Below are 23,357 nucleotides of genomic sequence, written 5' to 3'. Positions count from 1 at the left end.
GAATGAATTTGTCTTACACTTATAGTACAATTCTTCTTTTTTGTAATGTAGGGTAAGTGAGGAGAATTTTTAGAATTCACATACCACAACAAATACACGCTACTGTATCAGAAAAGAAGATTATATCGGGATCAACTTTTCATCGTGCACAGACTGAATTAGTCATTTGCAGTACTGGCATCGAAATACAGAATTTGAGATGGACAGTAAATTCATTATCGTTAATTTGCAAGGTTTGTGTTTAAGGTCGTGAGCAGTTCTGTGAGCAAATGCTATTTGTATACATTAGATAATTTTAATCATACTCAGATGCAAGGAAGAGAATGCAGTAGTTAGGTTTTTAAATCCCAGACCCCGTGGAAATGAGGCAAATTTTCTGTTACGCACAGTGAATAAATATTGGATTACTGAAATCGTTTAAGCTTTATATTAATTGGAGACTCGTTCCGCAAGTAATAAGAAACATTTCTGTGTTGGAAATCAAAATCTGAGTTGTTGTCAATAAAATTTGAAGGAAAAAATATCACATATGAAGAGCAAAATGCGGTGGAATTTCGTTTGAATGTTGAATATTAAATTTCATGGCCTACAATCGTCAGGAACGTAGGCGGAAATTAAATCAGTATTCGGCTACCAAGTTCCTAAAGCACTCAACGCTCTTTTACTCTCTGTCTCCCTCCCTCTCTTTCCCTTTCTATCTCTCTATCTCTTTCTCTCTCACATCAGAATTAATGCCAACTTTCAAACTGACATTTGAATTCTCCCTCTGATATTTATGCGTAACAGTTTTTCGAATGTTTCGATAAACACAGCTGTTCAAGCCTTTATTGACCTTTCCATACGGAACGAAATTACAAAACTGAGCTCGCGTTTCTCACAAATCAAACTGGGCACTTGGCCAAAGCAATCTGGCTGTGTTTCAAATGGAAGCCACACATTTATGCTGTTGTCGATGCTTTGTTGCTCATTTCCTTTTCCACACTGACAGATTCATTGTTTGTATAAAACGTGGAGTACTAGGTCTTCAATATGGCATGATACAGAGATTTTAATTTCACGAAAATATGAAGTGGGATAGTTCTGGTTTGATAGCAGGAAAACTGTCTATTAAGTGTTATGTACTTCATTTTAATCTCCAAATAATAGATTTCGTAATTAGATTTTCCGAGCTCATCACAGTCAAGTTCAGAATGATAGTATCATCACTGGGCAGCTTTGTTATATGATTAAGGCTATATTCGCTTGAATACATGTAGTTGGGTGATGTTCAGTACTTTCGCCGTTCCTAAATCTTCTATAATCACTTTTCGTGATTATTTACTATAAGATTGTTCAGTATAGTTAACTTTCACTTGCCATATGACGTAAATCTGAAAGTTGAATTTCGGAAGGTAGCGTTGATGGGTAGATATTTAGTTTCGGTTTCTTGCCGATGCAGAGCATTCGGCAGCCTGGGAAATTTTGTATTTATTGCAGCTTCCTAAGGGACTTCGTTATAGAGCTTGCAATTAGTAAAAAAGTTTCTTTATAGAGTGTGTGACAGAGTCCGGATGTACCGTTAACTCTGGTGCCTGAAATACTGGTGCGGAACTAGGTGTGGAATTTTCAACACTGAAGAGCACCGCATGTCCATGTCAACATCCAAAATTCTCATGTACTTTACCCATGCTGTTAGTAGGAGCACATCTCTGAACGCGGATGTTGCTGCTACGTGCTGCCTGCTATCACTTAGCACTAGATAACGGTGTAATCTAATTTTCCGAATGCTTAGAAATCAGAGAATGTGAAATTACCGTTGTAAGTAGGCTGTTTAGGATTTTTTATTGGTAACACCACGTAGCGCTCGGTATGAAAATCACTGGGTGTGCTGTGTGCAGTCTGTGGCTGGTTTGCATTGTTGTTCGCTATTGTAGTGTTGGACAGCTGGATGTTAACAGCGCGTAGCGTTGCGCAGTTGGAGGTGAGCCGCCAGCAGTGGCGGATGTGGGGAAGTGAGATGGCGGATTTTTGAAGATTTTTGTGAGGTAAGTGATTTGTAAAAGGTATAGGTTACTGTTAGTCAGAGCCCTTCTTTTGTAGGGATTTTGAAAGTCAGATTCCGTTGCGCTAAAAATATTGTGTGTCAGTTTAAACACAGTCATGTATAATTTTTCTAAGGGGACGTTTCACCGTATTTCCCGAGCCATCTGCTAAATTCAACAGTGACTGCATGGCCACAAGACTGGAGTTAGCAGGAGAAGTCTGAAGGATTTCTATTGTTGTAGCTGCCGTAGATGAAGTCTGGAGCTGAAACCTTAAGGCAGTTTAATGGCGTAAGAATAACTGAATTCACTCGATATGTGCGTTCTGAAGGTATCATTGGAAATAAGTTATCGTATGATAACAGTAGACCATAGTATAAGTATCACTGATGTAATCTATTAACCATGTAATCTAAGCTGTTCAAATGAATAAATCTAAAGGAAAATTGTACGAACGTTAGCTTAGTCACTTGCTCGGTGCCGCGCGGGATTAGCCGGGCGGTCGTAGGCGCTGCAGTCATGGACTGTGCGGCTTGTCCCGGCGGAGGTTCGAGTCCTCCCTCGGGCATAGGTGTGTGTGTTTGTCCTTAGGATAATTTAGGTTAAGTAGTGTGTAAGCTTAGGGACTGATGATCTTATCAGTTAAGTCCCATAACATTTCACACATATTTGATTTTTGATTTTGACTTGCACGCTCTTGTTAACCGTCGCAATATCAAGAAGGGGTGGCGGCTACTTTACGCCCGCTATTTGAAAATGTTGTGACCTAGGCATATACTCTATATTTTGAAATGTTGACAAAATATTTATTGTTTTTGATTATGTTTGTACCAGATCCAGTGAGAGTTGGCAATACTCTCTTAGGAATTAAATGTTGGCTACAGCGTGCACACACAAGCTCTGGAATCCAAGATATTGTTGTCGTTCTTCGCAGCGCACGGATTAATTTGTGGCAGTTTGGAAGATAGTGTAGGGCGAGGGGTCGTCGCCGAGTTGCCGTACTGCCATGTCCGACAGCAGCGACAGAGAATTTGGTATTGAGTTAATATTTTTTATAATCTGCAGCGCGCTTATTAATTTAAAGAAAAGGGTTTGTGTATGTGCGTAGCAGCAGACGGTAATTTTGATAATGATAGGAGTTGAATTCTTAAGGGAAACCATTGTTAGGCGAATAGATTAAGTATTGATTTTTGTCATTGATTTCTTTTGTAACTGTCAGGGAATTGTTTCACTATTGATTTAATTGAGAAGTATTTCAGTCTGTCTCAAGAGTTTGATTAATATGTAATATTGCTTTAATGCCACTGGAGGCAGATTTACATACGAAGCAATTGTTCAGTGAGCTTGTAGTGTTTTTTTTTTTTAAATTGAATGTGCAAGATTCGCTTTCAGAACATGGTTTTTGAAATAGGGAAATACTTGTTTGGGGTATCATTTATCGATTATCATTTATCGAGTTTAGATTTGACCAAACCCTTTCCCTTCAATTCTAGGTTTTTTATGTTTTTGTTAAATAATGGAATGCAGCAGATCAAGCAGTGGCAACAGAAAGTCCAAGTAAGTTATTTGCTGTGTACGGGACCAATTAAAAAAAATAGAGTCTAGGCGATATCTGTAATAGTAAAGTTAACAAGGGTACAAGCACGAGATGTGCAGTAGAAAACACCAGAATAGAAGATAGAGCTCGCGGCTTTCACCTGTCGACATGTCTGCCAGGATACTTTTCTTTGTGGATGAGTCTTAGTTAGATATGCTTCGTCTTTCTATTGCCAACTGGAAGCTTACGCAACAGTAATCATTAGTGGCGGCACAGCATTTTGATCGCTTGCGCACTGCTTTGCATTAACACAAACTTTTATTTGGGCAGTTTTGTCTTTGAATTTTCTGGTATATTGTGCAATAGTTAATTGAACAATGGTATTTTTAGGATAGTGGTGTATTTTAGTGACATGTTTTCGTTCGTATTGCGACAATGATGAGGCGAGCACAAAAGAAAATGGAAAAGAATGCAGATGATACTGCAAAAGCGAACGTAGATTCGGTTGCGAACATGAATGTAGAAGCGGTTTGAAACGCAGTTTCCGAAAATTCGGAGCAGAGAGTAGAAAATTCTTTTGAGAATATTTATATCCGGGAATTTTCGAACAATACTGCGGAGAATCGGAATGTAGGCGATCAATTGCCAATAATGAGTGATTAACAACTGTGTGCTACACGCAACTTAGGACATGACAATACAGAGACGCAAACCGAACTCATTATGAAAAATTCCAGCGTTGCTTCCGATTCAAAAGTGCAGAGCAATTTTGTTTTCCGCACTTTCGGTGGAAATTCAGATCTCGTTGCCGCTCCGATAGAGCGGAGTAATTGTGCCTTTCCTTCTGTTAGTGGAAATGCAGGTACTGCTTCTGCTTTAACAGAGAAGAGTAACGTTGTACTCCCTGCCCGCAGTAATGATGTTTTACAATTATTACTGGGTAAACTCACTGAATTTAACAACAGTAATGCAAAGAATTTCAAATCGCTTCAGAACGAAATTAACGAGAATCTCAGATTGTTTCAGGGTGAGGTGAATGACAATTTAAATCGCAAAATTTGAAGAAATGACCAGTCAGTTGAAAAGACAGGTACGTGAAGAATTCAAATCAGACATTAATAACCTTGTATCCCGACTTGATCACGTACATAATGCTGATATTGTTGAAATGAAACGACAGACTTCACAACAAGAACTTTAAGTAGAGGAAATAGCGAAAAATGTCGAATCATTGCTGTTACAGACCACCAGTGAAGTTATAAAGATAGAAACTCAATTAACGACAGTAGCTAAACAGGTAGATGAATTATGCATGAAAGTGACGGAACTGAGTAGCGGGTTAGATACGAGGTCAGATGACACTCAGCCGGAACCGATGGCAGATACAGAAGAATTTCAGTCTCTGCAACGTCTTAAACAAGGGAAGATGACAATTAATCAGCAAACCAAACCTGACGTGAAAAATATACAGGAACAGCTTCCAGCATCGAAGAAAAGATCGATCATAGCAGTGACACTGGTAGATCCGATAATTACTAAACTGCTAATGACAATGAGCGTGTTAATTATGAAAATACCGACCACTTTACTCGTGAATATGACACATTTGCGGGACATAATGAAGGAAACGTGAGTCATGCTGTAAAAGAAAATTCATTCGCTAAGAAAAATGACGAGTTGGCTATAAGCGTTTTCTCACAGTTAGGAAATTTAAAATTTTTCGGAATGCTAGTCACGAAATCCACCCTCGAGAGTGGTTACAACAATTTCACTATTCTTTACCACCAACATGGCCAATTGGCCACAAACTGGAATACATTTGCAGTTATCTTGAAGGAGAGCCTGCAACAAGAATGTGCTCAATAGTACGTGAATGTCACACATATGGTGATTTTTAACACCCATTCCTATCTGCTTACTGGTCAGAGACTACATAAGATCGTGTAAAACATTATATCATTATGACGCAAAGTTATGAGCAGTCGAAATTATCAACTGCAGTGCAATATTTTGAAAACATGATGCGCATGAACAAATGTTTAACGAATCCGTACAATCAGTCGGAATTAATTCGTATCTGTTTGACAAAACTGCTAATCAGATTACGCTACATAATTTTCGCAGGTAGGTGGAAAGATCGCCATGAAGTGGTAAGTATAGCATTACAGAACATCAAGAAAGCTGCAGACAGAAGACAGAAGCTGCATAATCCACGGGTCAACGTGAAGAATTTACAGATAGGTAAAAAAAGTATTGCTTAGATCACATCGACTATCTCATAAGGGAAAAATATTTGAATAGGAAGTTTTTCTTGGTGTATGAAGAACCCTTCCGTATACGACGCATTGCACACACAAACGCTGTGTAACTTGAGACAATACGAACACGTAAATCGCGTGGTCTTCATCACTTATCACACATTAAAGTTTTCAAGGAATAAGGCCCTAGGGGGCTCATTGATCTTCAGTAAATATATGTTTGGCGAGCATAGGTGCCCCAGCCGTTACAGTATATTCTTCCGATTTTAATTTTCAGTACTGTTTCATAGTCTTTGACTAACCTGTTTATCTATTAATCTTTTACTATGGATCTATCCTGTATCAAAGACCAAGAATGAACGATTATGAATGATTTGTATTGTTTGAGAGAATGATAACTTTGCAATGGGACATTTATGACAAGAGGATTATACCAGCTGTTGACCTCTTGCGATTGTTCACTGAAACAATGAAATTTACGTGACTTATTTGAAGGAAAATGCAAGAAATAACTATGTACGTTTTTAGGGAGCAATAACATGAAATAACAGAGTCTGTTGACATTATCTTCGAGTAAAATATAGTGTATAAGTGTTTCTGAATTGAAAAGGTATATTTGATGGGCAATAGTATAATTAGCAAACTTTCGAACTGACACTTGTCCTCATTTATGAGGTAGTTTGAAGAGTGATGATTTATGTGGATTTTTCGTGTTTATTAGTTTGTCAGGTAAGGCGTATTAGGATTTATGGACCAGTCATGAATAGTGTGACACAATGAGGAAGCATTTTGTAGACATTTATAGAACAAGAGAAAAGGTAAGAAAGATACACCTCTAAACGAAGAATTCCACAACGGTATTCTATGAAGGAAGATATAGCTTCTACACATTTGCGTAAAATTTAAGTCACAGTAATGTTAAGATAGAGTACACACGTACTTAAAATCTAAGTCACAGTAAAGTTAAGACACAGCTATGAGTCGCGAAAGGAGTTCTGATACAAATACACAACAAAAAGTTGAATTATGTGATGAATGAGTGCCAAGAATATCTTTTGCTCTGTAAAATTGTGGAATGGTAAGAATATTATTGTTGTTTCTCTTCTTATTGTTGTTAAGGTTGACTTTATTGTATTTCTTACAGGAAACATGATTGAAACGGAAGTTTTCTCCATTGCAGAAACGAAAGCACTTAACGTCACGTAATTTTGTGTAGTAGACGCGATATTTTCGGATGGAGGGTAGCACGGTTACCGTTGAGGGTCGCGAGAAGAAAGACGTTCCAGAAACAGTCGGCCGTGACAAAAAAAAATACTTAACTATGACGTAGATAATTATGTCGTGCATTAAACGATTTATTTCTCTTTCGAGAGTGAAATGACTCTTACGGCAAGAGGCGAGAGTATCTGCCATATTTTATGAATTTGTACATAGTAGTGTAAAATAAGTCAGTTTAATATTTATCTTGTGTTTTTCTATTTCGTCATTGTCATTTAGTGATGCAGCGCCCATTCCAGCACGAGGTTAATTAGAAGGTGATGATTTTTCTCTTGTCATACCATAAATTTATTTCTTGTCACCTTGATGAATAAACCATTTCTTTCATTTTCTACTGGACAGCTGGAGGAATTTTGTGTGTTGTATTTTATGAATAATCTATTTTTTTATTATTTGCTTTGTAGGTTGTCTCTTTTTCTTGTTCTTTGTGACAATCCAAGGTATGACCACACAGATTCATACAAAGACTAGGGAGGACTCCAAACAGAGACAATGAGGACTCCATATAAAAACGATTGAGACGCTGTACCACAGACATTGACGTTTGCATCAGAAATATTGACAGTCATTACAGGCTGATAATTATAAATTTGGTATAACTTAGTAATTCGAGTGTAATAATTCTGACGCAAAGTCACGTAATTATTTACTAAATTTTGTACATATTCATGAACTGATTTGGCAAGCTGTTAGCTAGACTTTTTCTAAATAATTCTGTAACTTTTATTGTATATAACAGCATCAATATGGAATTACTTTTCTATTTGTAGGATTATTTAAATATTTTATAACCAAAATGTACATAACAATTATTGTAACCTTCTTTTTCAGCATCACTAATAATGTAAAAATAGTAGGTAATGAGAGTTCGACGGCACAGGATTTATGCTTTGAAATTAAAATAATATTTTTTGTGTGGTGCCACATTTGTAATGATTTGTGGTCACAATCAAAACTTTTCCACTGTTATTGGCCAAACTAATCGTAAGAAAATTTACTTGCCACCGTGTGGTGAGCCTCATATTATTACTGAATTGAAAAATACATGCCACAAATCTGTGATTTCTGTGGCCAGAAATTTAAAGAAAATTGACTTTGCCACTGTGTGGTGAGCCTCACATTATTCATGACTTGAGATATATGCCACAAATCTGTAACTGCTGTGGTAATAGCATTAAAGAATACAATTAAATGAGCTCAGAGCTCACATGCCTGTTTATATGATACAATATTATTCCTTGCTTAATTTCTGTAATTAGGTTAGAGATATCGTATTTTAAAGGGAGAATCTATTGTCTATAAAATATGACGTTTCCAGTATATAGAAATACTCGACCAAGACTTGTACTGCGTACGTTTGAGGAGGTACTTACGCAATAACGCAGTGATGTGTGGTTGTCAGTGGACACGAGGTCCCTGAGTCTGCCAACACTGTCAAACTGTGTCATCCTGGGAGTATGGACGTTACATATGGTTCTCAGTGGACACATGGTCCCTGAGTCTGCCTACGTTGCCAAACTGTCTCACCACAGGAAAATTTGACTTCAGTTGTGGTTGTTAGTGGATATGAAGTCCCTGAGTCTGCTTACACCATAAATTAACTGATGTTGGAACATTAGTGTGGTTGTCAGTGGATAGGAGGTCCCTAAGTCTGCTGCACTTAAAACATGTAGACCTGGTTTCTTTTGACCAGAGGGAACTGCGAACATAAAAACATAAAATATCATGTAGACAGGCCACTACTGATTAATGTCATGGAAACATAACTGCCCAAATGCGCAAAAATAAAATATTATTTTTTACTGGTTATTAGGTTTTGCTAGCTTATTGAAGACTATTCAAAGCTTAAGTAGTTATTGTTACATACCTGTTAAAAGTTTGTGATCTTTTTTATCTACTTATGTAAGAAACTTGTTATATTTTCTTTGATGTTTTCTTATAACATACATACTAGGCTAGCAACATTTTCATATAATTTTTGTAAAAGGAGCCATGTTTTCTCCTTTCCAATCAATTAAGCAAGCAACATTTCTGCCTTTTTTTTTATAAAATATCAAAATTTTTCTCTTGCCTATACGCCATGCAAGACAATGTTCGTCGTTTTGTAAAAAAAATAACTTTGATGCTAAGTAAAAAATACTTTTAGTCACTGGATAAGTTGTAATATTTTTCTCTTTGCCTAATTTTTTCGTCGTTTTATAAAAAAATTACTGTTTGTTCCTTGCCAATATGTTAGGCAAGAATTACCCCGCAAAATTTTCTAAATTGAGGTTGGGGGTTATGAGAGTAGGGAATACTTTTAGTATATAAAGGTTGGCTACAGCGTGCATACACAAGCTCTGGAATCTAAGATATTGCTGTCATTCTTCGCAGAGCACGGATTAATTTGTGGCAGTTTTGAAGCCACTGTAGTGTCCCGCCTACTGTGGAGTGCACGTGTGTTGGGCGAGAGGTCGTCGCCGAGCTGCCGTACTGCCGTGTCCGCCAGCAGCGACACAGGATTTGGTATTGAGTTGATATATTTTATAATTTGCAGCGGGCTTATCAATGTAAAGAAAAGGGTTTGTGTATGTGCGTAGCAGCAGACCGTAATTTTGATAATGATAGGAGTTGAATTCATCAGGAAAACCATTGTTAGGCTAATAGATTAAATATAGATTTTTGTCATTGATCTCTTTTGTAACTGTCTGGGAATTGTTTCACTATGTATTTAATTGAGATGTATTTCAGTCTCTCTCAAGAGTTTGATTAATTTGTAATATTGATTTATGCCCCTGGAGGCAGATTTACATACGAAGCCATTGTTCAAAGAAATGAGAAAGAATCGCTTTCAGAATATAATTTTTGAAGAAGGGGATTACTTGTTTGGGTTATCATTTCTCGATTATCATTTGTCGAGTTTAGATTTGACCAAACCCTTTCTCTTGAATTATATTTAGTTGGAGTAAGCAGCAGCAGCCGCAGCAACAGCAGGAGCCGCCATACAGAACATGCACTGCACTCATCATGAATAATAGGTTTTTTTATGTTTTGTTAAATAATGGAACGCAGCAGATGAAGCAGCGGCAGCAGAAAGACCAAGTAAGTTATTTTTTGTGCACAGGACCAATTAAAAAAATAGAGTTTAGGTAATCTCTGTAATAGTAAAGTTAACCAAGAGTACAAGCACGAGATTTGCAGTAAAAAAATACGAGAATAGAAGATAGAGCTCGCGAACTTTTCTGCGAAACGATCTCAAATAGTTAAATCATATTAGTAAATGTGACTTTTGCCAAGAAATATTATATTCATATCTACAAGTTCAAGACCATTGTCATATATATATATATATATATATGTAAAAATATTATATGAAATACTCAGTGACAAAATTAACGAAATAGTATTTTTTAATTTTTTGTGGTTGTCATGAAAGTATCGTTCCCCTCTAGGGGTCATACGTCTGTTCGCGAGAGTTCCACACTCCTAAACATCCCTAGGTCCAATATTTCCAATCTGATTGTGAAGTGGAAAGGTGAAGGGACACGTACAGCATAAAAGCGTACAATCCGACCTCGTCTGTTGACTGACAGGGACCGCCGAGAGTTGAAGAGGGTCGTAATTTGTAATAGGCAGACATGTGTCCGGACCATCACATAGGAATTCCAAACTGCTTCTGGATTCACTGCTAGTACTCTGACAGTTCGGCGGGAGCTGAGGAAACTTTTGATTTCTTGGTCGAGCGGCAGCTCATGAGCTATACATCACGCTGGTCGACGCCTCGCCTGATGTAAGGAGTGTAAACATTGGACGATTGAACAGAGGAAAACCGTTTTGTCTTGTGACTAATCACGGGACACAATGTGGTGATCCCATGACAGGTTGTGGGTGTAGCGAATGCCCGGTGAACTTCATCTGCCAGAGTGTGTAGTGCAAACAGTAAAATTCGGAGGTGGTGGTGTTATGGCGCGGTCGTGTTTTTCATGCAGGGGGCTTGCACCCCTTGTTGTTTTGCGTGGCACTATAATAGCACAGGCACACATTAATGTTTTAAGTACCTTCTTGCTTCACACTGTAGAAGAGCAATTTGGGGATCGCGATTGTATCTTTCAACACCATCGAGCACCTGTTCATAATGCACGGCCTGTGGCGGAGTGGTTACGCGACAATAACATCCCTGTAATGGACTGGCCTGCACAGAGTGCTGACATGAATCATATCTTTGGGACATTTTGGAACGCCGACTTCGTGCCAGGTCTCACCGACCTTAATCGATACCTCACCTCCGCGAGGCACTCCGTGAAGTATGGGCTGCCAATCCCCAAGAAACCTTCCAGCACCTGATTGATCATATGCCTGCGAGAGTAGAAGCTGTCATCAAAGCTAATGATCGGCCAACACCATACTGAATTCTAGTGTTGTCAATCGAGTGCGCCACGAACTTGTAAGTAACTTTCAGTCAGTTGTCCGGGTATTTTTGATGACATAGTGTACTTGTCTGAGGAATTCGTGACGAATCAGCGAGAATTTTTAGTGTATCGTAAATAGTTGAGGTCTTGCCAGGGTTCTTTAGTAGCCATGTATGTTGAGCTGCGGCGCTATACCTTTTGAATGGCCAAACACAGAAACATCCAATGGCTGTGGCTACGATGGGGCTGAAAGGAAATTACAACTCCTCTATTGCCAAATATAGTGTCATCACGTTCAAATGAGAGGAGTGATTGTATAATACTAACAAAACACCGTGCTCTGTGCGCGGTTTCATAAAATGTTGCATAAGCTGACGGAATTCTTCGTCTGTAAACCCATCCACTGACTCTTACACAATCTGAGGGACCACAATTAAGGAAGTGTCTTTTTAAACTTTTTCTTTGAAGCACAAACGTAGGAGGTACTGTATTTCCATAAGCAGATACTGCAGTTATTACTGTAACGTTAGTTCCTGGTTCCCCAGAAGTCATGACGTCGACTTTACGCCTACCCTCGGCAGCTACAATTTTATCTGGCTTCAGCACGGTAGACACTCCTGTTTCATCTACATTTCATATGTCTGACGCACTGAATCCAAGTTTGTCCATTACTTCAGGTAAGTTGTGAAAAAAAAATAAAAAGTAAAAAAGAAATTGACATTCTCAAGCTGAAATGATGTTGCCCTACCAAGGCTGGTGGATTCTGGCTTTCGTTTGGATAGCTCCTGATTTCGTTTTAAAAACACCGTAAGCCATGGTTTGAGAGTAAATCGGAGAAAGACGAAGGTAATGAGAAGTAGTAGAAATGAGAACAGCGAGAAACTTAACATCAGGATTGATGGTCACGAAGTCAATGAAGTTAAGGAATTCTGCTACCTAGACAGTAAAATGACCATTGACGGACGGAGCAAGGAAGACATCAAAAGGAGGCTCGCTATGGCAAAAAAGGCATTTCTGGCCAAGAGATGACTACTAATATCAAATACCGGCCTTAATATGAGGAAGAAATTTCTGAGGATGTACGTCTGGAGTACACCATTGTATGGTAGTGAAACATGGACTGTGGGAAAACCGGAACAGAAGAGAATCGAAGCATTTGAGATGTGGTGCTTTAGACGAATGTTGAGCATTACATGGACTGATAAGGTAAGGAATGAGGAGGTGCTACGCAGAATCGGAGAGGAAAGGAATATGTGGAAAACACTGATAAGGAGAAGGGACAGGATGATAGGACATCTGCTAAGACATGAGAGAATGACTTCCATGGTACTAGAGCGAACTGTAGAGGGCAAAACCTGTAGAGGAAAAGAGAGATTAGAATACGTCAAGCAAATAATTGAGGACGTAGGTTGCAAGTGCTACTCTGAGATGAAGAGGTTAGCACAGGAAAGGAATTCGTGGCGGGCCGCATCAAACCAGTCGGTTGACTGATGACAAAAAAAAAAGCCATCCTTTCCCGGCCATCTTATTTCCAGTCCAGGAGCATGGAATTTTGACGTCAAATTTAGCATCATACTCCTAGGCAAGATGACGAAGAGCTTTTGGGGAGTATCCATAGAAGACTGATGCCATTTGTAACAAGTATTCTTCAGAGTCCTCTTGCGTGGGAGAAAATATCTGCCTCGGTGGCGTATAACCGATGGATGAATTACCACCTTGTCAGTGTCATTCGATTGACGCTAAATTTTTTGGCGGCGACATTCACACTTTTTCCCTCACCACTGGCAGCCTTGTAGCATAATTTAAGTCTTCAATTGTGTAAGAATCTCTTGTAGTCTTTCTTTTATAAATTCTCATCCTAAAAACAAACATAAGCAAGAGAAGTTCACGAAAGCGCAGTCGAGACAATTGAAGAGCTTGTTGTGGCTCCGCGGCCTATAAAGGGCGGTCGCTGGAGCGGCGGACGTGTCTCCCTGCGCAGCGCTGTGGCGGCGACGGCAGCGCTCGCGGGTTTGACAAGTGCCTGCTAGCGGCCGTCATCGAAGTCCGTGCCTTCCGGCGGACTTTCCATATCGTCGTACCGTGATACCAAATTACTTTCGTTTTAAGTCATGGGGTTTGTTGAGCAACTATTCCTCAACTAACCCCAACCCAAAAATTATACTAAATTTATGTAAGATCAATACTTACCTGATTGGAAACGGATAACATTTGACTAGCACAGAAGAAATATTCCCGTTTACTATTATTTTACTTTTTGTTTACAAAATAAACAATGCCCGCGTGTACTTCATTCGCTCGACAAGACGCCGCTGGCAGTTGCGAGATAGGTTCCCACTCACGATCCCTTCTCTCCACAATTTGATGCATTAGCCTGCGATGAATAGTTTCTGACATATTTCGATTGCCGAACTTACCCCTAAGCTCAATTAGCCCCGCGCTAAACCACTGTGTTAAGTGTGTGATATAATTTATTCTGGCATTGTAGAAACTTGTTTACGTTTTTCGCTAAGGAAGTACTAACTATAACTAACAATATGAGAAAAAGATAGATTGCTGCCCACGGTAAACATGGCACGCTGAGCTGCAGACAAGCACAGCTAGACTATACTTAAGTACTAGCTTTGAGCCAAAGCTTTCGTCAGTAAAAGTAACGCAAACACACATTCATTGACACAAACAAGCACACCTCAAGCACACATGACAGCCATATCCGGCTTTTTTTTCTGTTTAACAGCTGTATAACAGGTATGTTTCGGCTCAGGATTTGTTGGAGAGTGCCAAATAGGCAGCGTGTGGATGCTATGAGGGGTTGACGACGAGGAACACTGTGACTAAGAGAGGAGTAGGACAGTGGAGTACCGAGAAGGCAGTAGGATATCAGCAGGATGGGCAGCTGCGTAGGTAGTGTCTGGAGCGCTCTTACTGGTCCTTAAGAGCAGGATTCAGTTTCAGAGATGCGGTATATGCAGCAAGGACTCCACAGTAACAGTACCTTGTGGAGGGAACAGAGGTGGTTCTGGGTGGCTGTGAAATGGACATTAGTTTTTGCAGTACCAGGTTTGTGAGGACCAGAGACAGATGGAATCTGAAAAGTTGAAGGCCATTGTAAAAGGAGGGATGGGATCCAGATAAAGGGATTTTTGTGTTTGGGTCTTTAGGGGGGGGGGGGGGGTCGAGAAATTTCATTGTTTAGACAGCATTTCAAATGGCTCTGATACTTAACTTCTAAGGTCATCAGTCCCCTAGAACTTAGAACTAATTAAACCTAACTAACCTAAGGACATCACACACATCCATGCCCGAGGCAGGATTCGAACCTGCGACCGTAGCGGTCACGCGGTTCCAGACTGTAGCGCCTAGAACCGCACGACGACCCCGGCCGGCTAGACAGCATTTAAGAAGTAAAATATGAGGCTGATTTGTTTGCCAGGGAAATGCATACTTTTATGAACTGGTACAGAAACATGGTGCTCGGGTCCTTTGTGGTAGTTGTGGCGTAGGGAAAAAGGAAATTGACAAATGAAGGTGTTAGATGGCTGTGAGAGGAGCTGGATAATAGAAAGTCGCATCAAAAAATACGTAAAGACGTGCAAAAAACGCACAGAAACGCAAAGATACCGAAATATACGTAAAAATACCTTAAAAACGAGCATATTCAGGAGGATATCTGGAAACTTGTCATGAATTACATCGGCGTACAAATTCTTATTAAAGCTGATACGACAGCGATTTCGACGTTATTTTGATGAAGAATGTTAGCTATAATTTTTATAATTGATGAAAGGAAACGTAGCCACCAGGAGAATATTAAATTTCACTTTTGCAATTTTATGTACCATCCACTCATGAAACATACCATGTATAGTAATCAAGTTGACAGTACCATCACTATAGGAAATTATGTGCACTGTAAATACACTTAAACAAAATTGACTCCAATTTAATTAAGCAATTTATAATGTGCTGTTTGTTCACGGGGTCTGAAAATTACTCACGTCACAGGTTTAGGCTGACAATATTTTGACGAGGTGCATTCTCAACTTTGGTTCAGCATACATGACATTTAGCTCAACGTTTCGGACCAACGCAGCATCGGATTAAATGAAGTAAAACCTTTGTGACTTTTTTACCTCAGTGCACGCAAAATTACCTTAATCTGGAAGTATCAAACAGCTGTTAGCCTTTTTTGTGGTAGATCTTCTGACTGGTTTGCGGTGGCCCCCACCTATTCCTTTCCTATTCTAATCTCTAAAACACAGAGTATCGCTTTCACCCAACGTTCTCAAATATTTCTTTTTTACAATCTCTTTCTTCCACTACAGGTTTTACCCTTCACAGATACTTCTAGTACAGTGGAAAATATCCCCTGGTGTCTTAACACACGTGCTGTCGTTCGGTCCCTTTTTCTTTTCAGTGTTTTCCAAATGCTTCTGTCTCCGGTGATTCTGAGCGGAACCTCCTCGTTCCTTACCTTAAATATCTACCTAATTTTCAACATCCTTCTGTAGCACCATATTTCAAACAGCTCTGTTCATCTTCTCCAGTTTTGCCACAGTCGATGATTCACTTCCATACAATTCTGTGTTTCATACGTTCATTTTTAGGCTTCCAGACCTCAGAAATGGAAACAGCCTTTACAGGATCACTTCGTTGTACACCTGTCTGTCAGTTCGACTTTTCAAAACACTTTTTCTCCGGTACGGAGAGACGCAGCACATTGATATTTGTTACATATTTAGGCTTAAGGTGCCTTGATGATGTAAAACAGTGAAGCATCTAATTCAGTTCAGTCAAATGATGTGGCTATTTATATCACGTTTATTGATATTAGCCGGCCGGAGTGGCCGTGCGGTTCTAGGCGCTACAGTCTGGAGCCGAGCAACCGCTAAGCAGCTTCGAATCCTGCCTCGGGCATGGATGTGTATGATGTCCTAGGTTAGTTAGGTTTAATTAGATCTACGTTCAAGGCGACTGATGACCTCAGAAGTTAAGTCGCATAGTGGTCAGAGCCATTTGACCCATTTTTATTGATATTCACGAACATACTCATCAAAAGCTACTGGCTACTAACCGTTGACCGAGTATCGTTAAAGATCTGACAAAAAGCAAGATTTCACTCTACAACCAAATGAGGAACTCCGAAAACTGTTAATTTGTAATATCATAAAATTTTTTGTCTTTGTTATTTCTGTTTGCCCCTCCCCTTTTCCCAGGAATCGGTAATCAAGTCTAAATCTTGTGTGAAATAGCAAGGTCTATAATGCGCTGAGGGTTTAAACAATTCCACGTTCTATGTTAATGCAATCAAATGATACGGAGTTTTGTGTCCCATGTTTTAATACTCGCAAACATACTCGCTAAAAGGTACGAGGTGAATCACCTAAATTTCACACCGAAAATATTTCGGAAATGGATAGTGCTATTGACATGCGATTTCCACTGAATGGATTAGTAGTCAGCGGATCCTATTGTTAGCCAATCAATACAGTGTCATGATACTTATAAAGTGTACTTATTGTGCGAACATACACTTTTTTAAATGGACCAAAGCTTATGTTTTAGCAGACTAAAAGTAGGATAAATTAGATCGTCAGTGGTGGTTGTTACAGGATCCTAAAAAAAAAAAAAAAAAAAAAGTTCAAATGGCTCTGAGCACTAAGGGACTTAACTTCTGAGGTCATCAGTACCCTAGAACTTAGAACTACTTAAACCTAAATAACCTAAGGACATCACACACCTGTGCCCGAGACAGGATTCGAACCTGCGACCGTAGCGGTCGCGCGGTTCCAGACTGTAGCTCCTAGAATCGCTCGGCCACAGCGGCCGGCGCGGGATTCTAGTGCGCGTCGTTTACGAGCTATGGTATTTTGAAAATCTTTCACAGCGACACTTCTTTGTGCCATTCAACTTGCGTAGTTTCTAGGTTCGACGTTGTTATGTTAGCTTACAGTGTGATTGTGTGTTCCTTGACTTGGCAGTCAGTTAGTGTGTGACAGTCCTTGCAGTATGTCGTGGGTGGACGATAGGATTTAGCTATGCAGAAGAAGCTGGCATGCTCATGGTGTATGGAGAGTGTAGGAAGAATGTAGCTCGTTATTGACCGGTGTGTGCAGCAAGATATCCCAACAGACGTCAACTATCTCTATAGTTATTTATCAACCTCTTAAACCAGTTACGTGATAGCAATAATGTAACATCCAGACAACGTAGCAGAAGGAAACAACTGACGACAGAAGGGAGGTAAAATGTCCTTGGTGCTGTTGCACTTGATCCGCATGTTAGTTCCTGCACAGTAGCACGAATAAATGACACGTGTCAGGCTAGTGTCCTATGTACTCTCTATCGACGTGGATTCCATCCCTCTCACATTTCTCTCCATCAAGAGCTGCGTAGAAATGATTAAGAAAGTAGTGTTAACTTCTGAAAATGGATATTAAGGCAGGATACTCCAGAAGTATCATGTTCGTATCTTGTTTAGTGATAAAGCGACATTTATCAATCATGGCCAGGTAAACAGCCGAAACCTGCACTACTTGTCTGTTGACAATCCTCGTTGGAACGCCAGCGTCCATGGAGTGCAAACGTGTGGCGTGAGATAGTGAACTATCAGCTCATAGGCACGTTTCTCGGAGACGGAACGCTGAATGCGTACAGGTATCGCTGCCTCCTGACGAACCATCTCCCATGGCTACCAGAAGACATTCCTCCGCAGACTAGGAAGAGCCTGTGGTACCAACATGATGGCTGTCCAGCAGATAGTGCACTACGTACTACAGAATGCCGGCCGCGGTGGTCTCGCGGTTCTAGGCGCGCAGTCCGGAACCGTGCGACTGCTACGGTCGCAGGTTCGAATCCTGCCTCGGGCATGGATGTGTGTGATGTCCTTAGGTTAGTTAGGTTTAAGTAGTTCTAAGTTCTAGGGGACTGATGACCACAGCAGTTGAGTCCCATAGTGCTCAGAGCCATTTGAACCATTTTGAACTACAGAATGTCTTCACAAATATTTCCAAATCACTGGAATGGATGAAGAAGACCTGTAACTTGGCTGGCCCATTACCCAGATTTGACGCTCTTAGACTTGTTTCTACGGGAAACACTGAAAGACGCTGTCTTGAACGACATACAGACTACGCCCATGATAAGCAACGGCGCATTACTCCAGCCTGCTGGGTCATCTCCGCTGAAATGCTTGAACGTGTGCAGCAGTCGTTCCGTACCAGACTGGAAGCGTGTATTGCAGTTGCCGGTTGTACACAAGCCGATGAACGTACAAAAATTCAACAGGCATACTGATTACCAGCAACTCAGACAACTTCGGGTTACTAGCAAAATACTTCAAAAGTCTTCAAAACTACTGGTAACCAACACAACGACTAACATTCAGACTGCCCCAAACGGAAGGTCCACCTTCAGAACTACTGTCACTGCATCAAATTAAACAATACATGGGTCAGCTGAAACAAAACAGAGCGCCAGGTTAAGACGGGATGTCAGCTGCGATATGAAAACTGTAAGGGAAGCGGCAGCTGAAACCATATATTTATTTATTTATTTATGCATTTATTTTATTAAAGATTGCTAGGTGAAAGGAAAAATACTGGAGGACTGGAACAAGCCATAATTCATCAGCTTCATAAGAAGTGTGGCAAGACAGGCAGCAACGATTACCGAAGCATACCTTTGTTCCTACTCATGTACAAAATTATCACCAAAACTCTGTTGATTAAGACGGAACATCAAGCAGAACACAGAACAGGCGAATACCAAGCGGGAATCAAAAAAAATAGGTCGTGCCCAAAGCAAATTTTTAACTTGAAAAGCTACTCTCAGGACCAGAGCAGTGCGGTTCCTTAACACAGTCGTTACATTCATTGATTTCAAAAAAGCCTACGATGCTGTAGACAGGCAGACAGTATTCAAACACTGGAAGACGCAAGTAACGATAAAAGCACCAGACAATTAGTCGAGCAGACACACACACACGAACAATTTCTGAAATTAAATTTCTGGGAGAAGTTTCTGATCCGTTTAGAATTAACACAGGTGTTCAACAGGGCGATGGGCTCTCAACATTTCTCTTCAATCCGGTCTTAGGCAAGGTCATGAGAGAGTGGAATAAAGAACCACAAGAGAAAATCATCGAAAGAATACATCTAAGACAAGAAAGAGGAAGATTTGAGGTGAAATGTCTCGCTTTTGCAGATGATATTGCGGTAATTTATAAGAATAATACAGATAAAAATATAATGATAGAGACACTTTAGGAAATTTGAGCTAAAACCGAATAATTATCATCATATGAGTAAACGGCATACATTGAACATCAACACAACAACAAAAAAATATAAAAACAATATGGAAACATCAAAAGTGATGATAACTTTAAGTATTTCGGAGAATGGATACCATCAAATGGGTTAGATAACACCACAAATAAAGAAAGATCTAAGAAATTGGTATTAGCACACAAACTCTCCCGAAATCGATACAATAAAAGATCGGTATCATTCCAGGCAAAAATTAGACACCATGCAACAACAATTAAACTGGCAGCTCTTTATGGACCAGAATGCACAACACATTCAGAAAAATTTTACGACTACAAAAGAAAAGAGATAACAACTGGTAGAAGAGTAGAAATTAAGTTCTGTACAGAAACTTAGAGGCTATTACAGGCACGATAAGAAAGAGAAGATTAAAGCTTCATTGTCATATTTAGAGAATGAAAGACAGTAAATTTTTTATTTCACTTCCACATTAAAAAACAACACTGAATGGCTCGAAGAGACAATAAGGGTCTTGAGAAAACTTAACGTCACTGAAGACATCATACAGAACTGTGAGTGTTACAGGCTACTGATCAATATTCAATACTGCCAAATTTCCTGCCCAACAACGAAATTCACAAACTAAGAACAGAGGTAGGCAATCACCAAAGCATGAATAAATTCTCGGAAGATGAAACGGAAGAGAGTATACTTTTATCTTAGGTTCTAAGTTGTCTGTGACTGACAAAAATTATGTAATAAAAAAAAGATAGGTGAGTGTTATTTTGTTTCTCTCTGAGAGAAGATTATTTCAATTTCAGCAACCTCAAATAACGTCAAAAAGGGCCCCCATCAACACTGGTGGGAACCCATCCGTGAAGATGTGCTTCTGAAGGAAAAAAAAAAAAAAAAAAACAGAAGCTCAGTCGGTTGAGCTCTTGTCCGCAAAAGGCAAACGTCCCTGGTTCGAGTCCCAGTCCAGAACATTGTTTTTATTTGCCAAGAAGTTTAATGCTTAAAATTTGTCGAAAGTCGCTCTCATTATGAAACACAAATGGGTCCGGCCTGGGTAAGTTGGAGTCCGTTTTAAGCAAAAGCTAGTTTGTCACACATCTCAATGCTCATAACTCGTATCTCCTTAACTTTGTGTCTTACGATGATATAAGTTTGCAGGTATACTCAGTGGTATGTGAAAAGTGCCAACAAAATGTTTTGCGAATAGAGTTAGTAGTAGGGAAGAATGAAATAAAACTGCCATGTCTGACGCTGAAGTTTTAGTGCACAAACCGCGAAAATGTAACAAGCGTCTTTTATTTACTTATTTATTTATTTATGAATTCATTTTGAGGGCGTGACAGCGAGAAAAAATTTAGAAAAGGTTTGAAATTTTGTGTAGTCTGTTGAAAGTCCCTTAGTGGTCGCTTTCTCAAACATGGTGTGAATTTTCTCGCCTTCAATTACGATGCCTCAAGAGGTAAAGAGTTTCTCACTTTAGTGTGTGAGTTGTACATGGAGTTCACCAGGAGATTGGTAAAAAATTCATTAACTTCTTGTACCTCAAAATAGATAGCTCAATAAACACACATAGTTTCAAAATAACAATATAATTAGCGACAACGGACACTGCAATACATTCATGTCCACAACACACAACACCCCATAAACATGCTGCCTTCCATTCCATGGTACATTATCTTACATTCATACCAACATCAAAAGAGAGTTTTCAGGCAGAATTAGACACCATTAAATGTACTGCATCAAACAATGGTTATTAATTAATTTACAACATGTTACATAAAAACAAAGAAGAAAATCTACCCTACGTGTATGTCTCCCGTGCAGCAATCATTACATCATAAACCAATTGCTGTTCAAATATGGTCAAATGTGTGTGAAATCTTGTGGAACTTAACTGCTAAGGTAATCAGTCCCTAAGCTTACACACTACTTAACCTAAATATCCTAAGGACAAAAGCAGACACCCATGCCGAGGGAGGACTCAAACCTCCGCCATGACCAGCCGCACAATCTATGACTGCAGCGTCCCAGACCGCTCGGCTAATCCCGCGCGGCCCAACTGCTTTACTCTACCTTATTTAGGGAAGCTATCCGACAAATTAGCCAGAACCCCTCAAATTCTGTAAGTACAAAACTTCGTTTTATATAAGAGGCGCTACAGCTCGTGTCCTATTCAACTGCGAGGTCAAAACAGATTTATTAAGTAATAGGGGTGTTTACAGAATTACTTGCAATGACTGCAACAAACTGTACATTGGTCAGCCAGGCAGGACCATAACAACTAGGCTGAGAGATCACATAAGTCACAATCCACCTCTGCCGAAAAATGTGCTGCAAGAAGGACACACATACTAAGTGCACACAGAAGTGCTACACTTAGTCAACAAAGGAAAAGTACTAAGCCTCTTAGAAGCACATGATGGAACCAGACGTTAAGCTCAAAGTCTGAAGCTGATGAAATACAGCTGAGCACATTCCAACTTAATGGTTTCCTATGACATAAGCAGCCAGTTACACATCCACAAACTGCCACTATGATACATACTGCTACACAAAATTTAAAACACAACAGAAGTTCCTATACCGGCCCTTGATTACTCCACAAACTTCAACAATATAACTTGTAAATCCTTGTACTGTCTATTGTAACATTGTACTGCATTCAGTATTTCCCTTTGCATAAAAGTGAGACTTACAATGCAATTCATGTTCGTTCCACCACTTAAGTTACTAAATCTCAGTTACATAATTCTCAACAAATGTTAAGACCTCACAAACTACGACATCATTACCATATAACCTGTAGTACTGTACAATTTTTATTTTAATTATTGTTTATAATGTAGCCCACTGCATGAAGTTTAGTTTATAATGTTACGAAACGTGTTTCTTCCACAACACAAATGAAGAGTGCTCAGTTTAACAGTTTCTCAGCCAATTTCAAGACCTCACAAAATTTTATACCGTAACCGTTTAACCTCTGATATTGTGTAGGTTAATTATGTATTGTGGTTAACATTGTCCATTGTGTAAATTATAATTTCAACGTTAAGAAACACTGTGCATGAGGATTGTAGCTTTGCTTATAATGTTTGGTTAACCAAGAACTTATGTACCCTTCAGACGCTAGTCAATTGTTTCCTGAAGAAGGTCCAATTAGACGAAAACTAGTTTGAAACACAAAAAACCGGTAGAACCGAAACAGCGTACTTGTTATTCAATGTAAAATATTGTGCCGGCCGCGGTGGCCGAGCGGTTCTAGGCGCTACAGTTTGTAACCGCGTGACCACTACCGTCGCAGGTTCGAATCCTGCTTCGGGCATGGATGTGTGTGATGTCTTTAGGTTAGTTAGGTTTAAGTAGTTCTAAGTTCTAGGGGACCGATGACCTCAGAAGTTAAGCCCCATAGTGCTCAGAGCCATTTGGACCATTTAAAAAACAGTGGAAAGCTCTAAGGTAAGATTATACCTCTTAATGAGAGCGTTATGATGGCATTTTAAACTTTTAAATTCAGCAATAATTACATCAGCAACTGAAAACGAAGTATTTGAGTCCCTGCAAGCCGTTAGATATGCAACGTGCAG

Source organism: Schistocerca gregaria, chromosome 8 (genome assembly GCF_023897955.1).
Source record: "Schistocerca gregaria isolate iqSchGreg1 chromosome 8, iqSchGreg1.2, whole genome shotgun sequence".
NCBI classification, from domain to species: Eukaryota; Metazoa; Arthropoda; class Insecta; order Orthoptera; family Acrididae; genus Schistocerca; species Schistocerca gregaria.
This window is presented reverse-complemented; position numbering follows the sequence as displayed.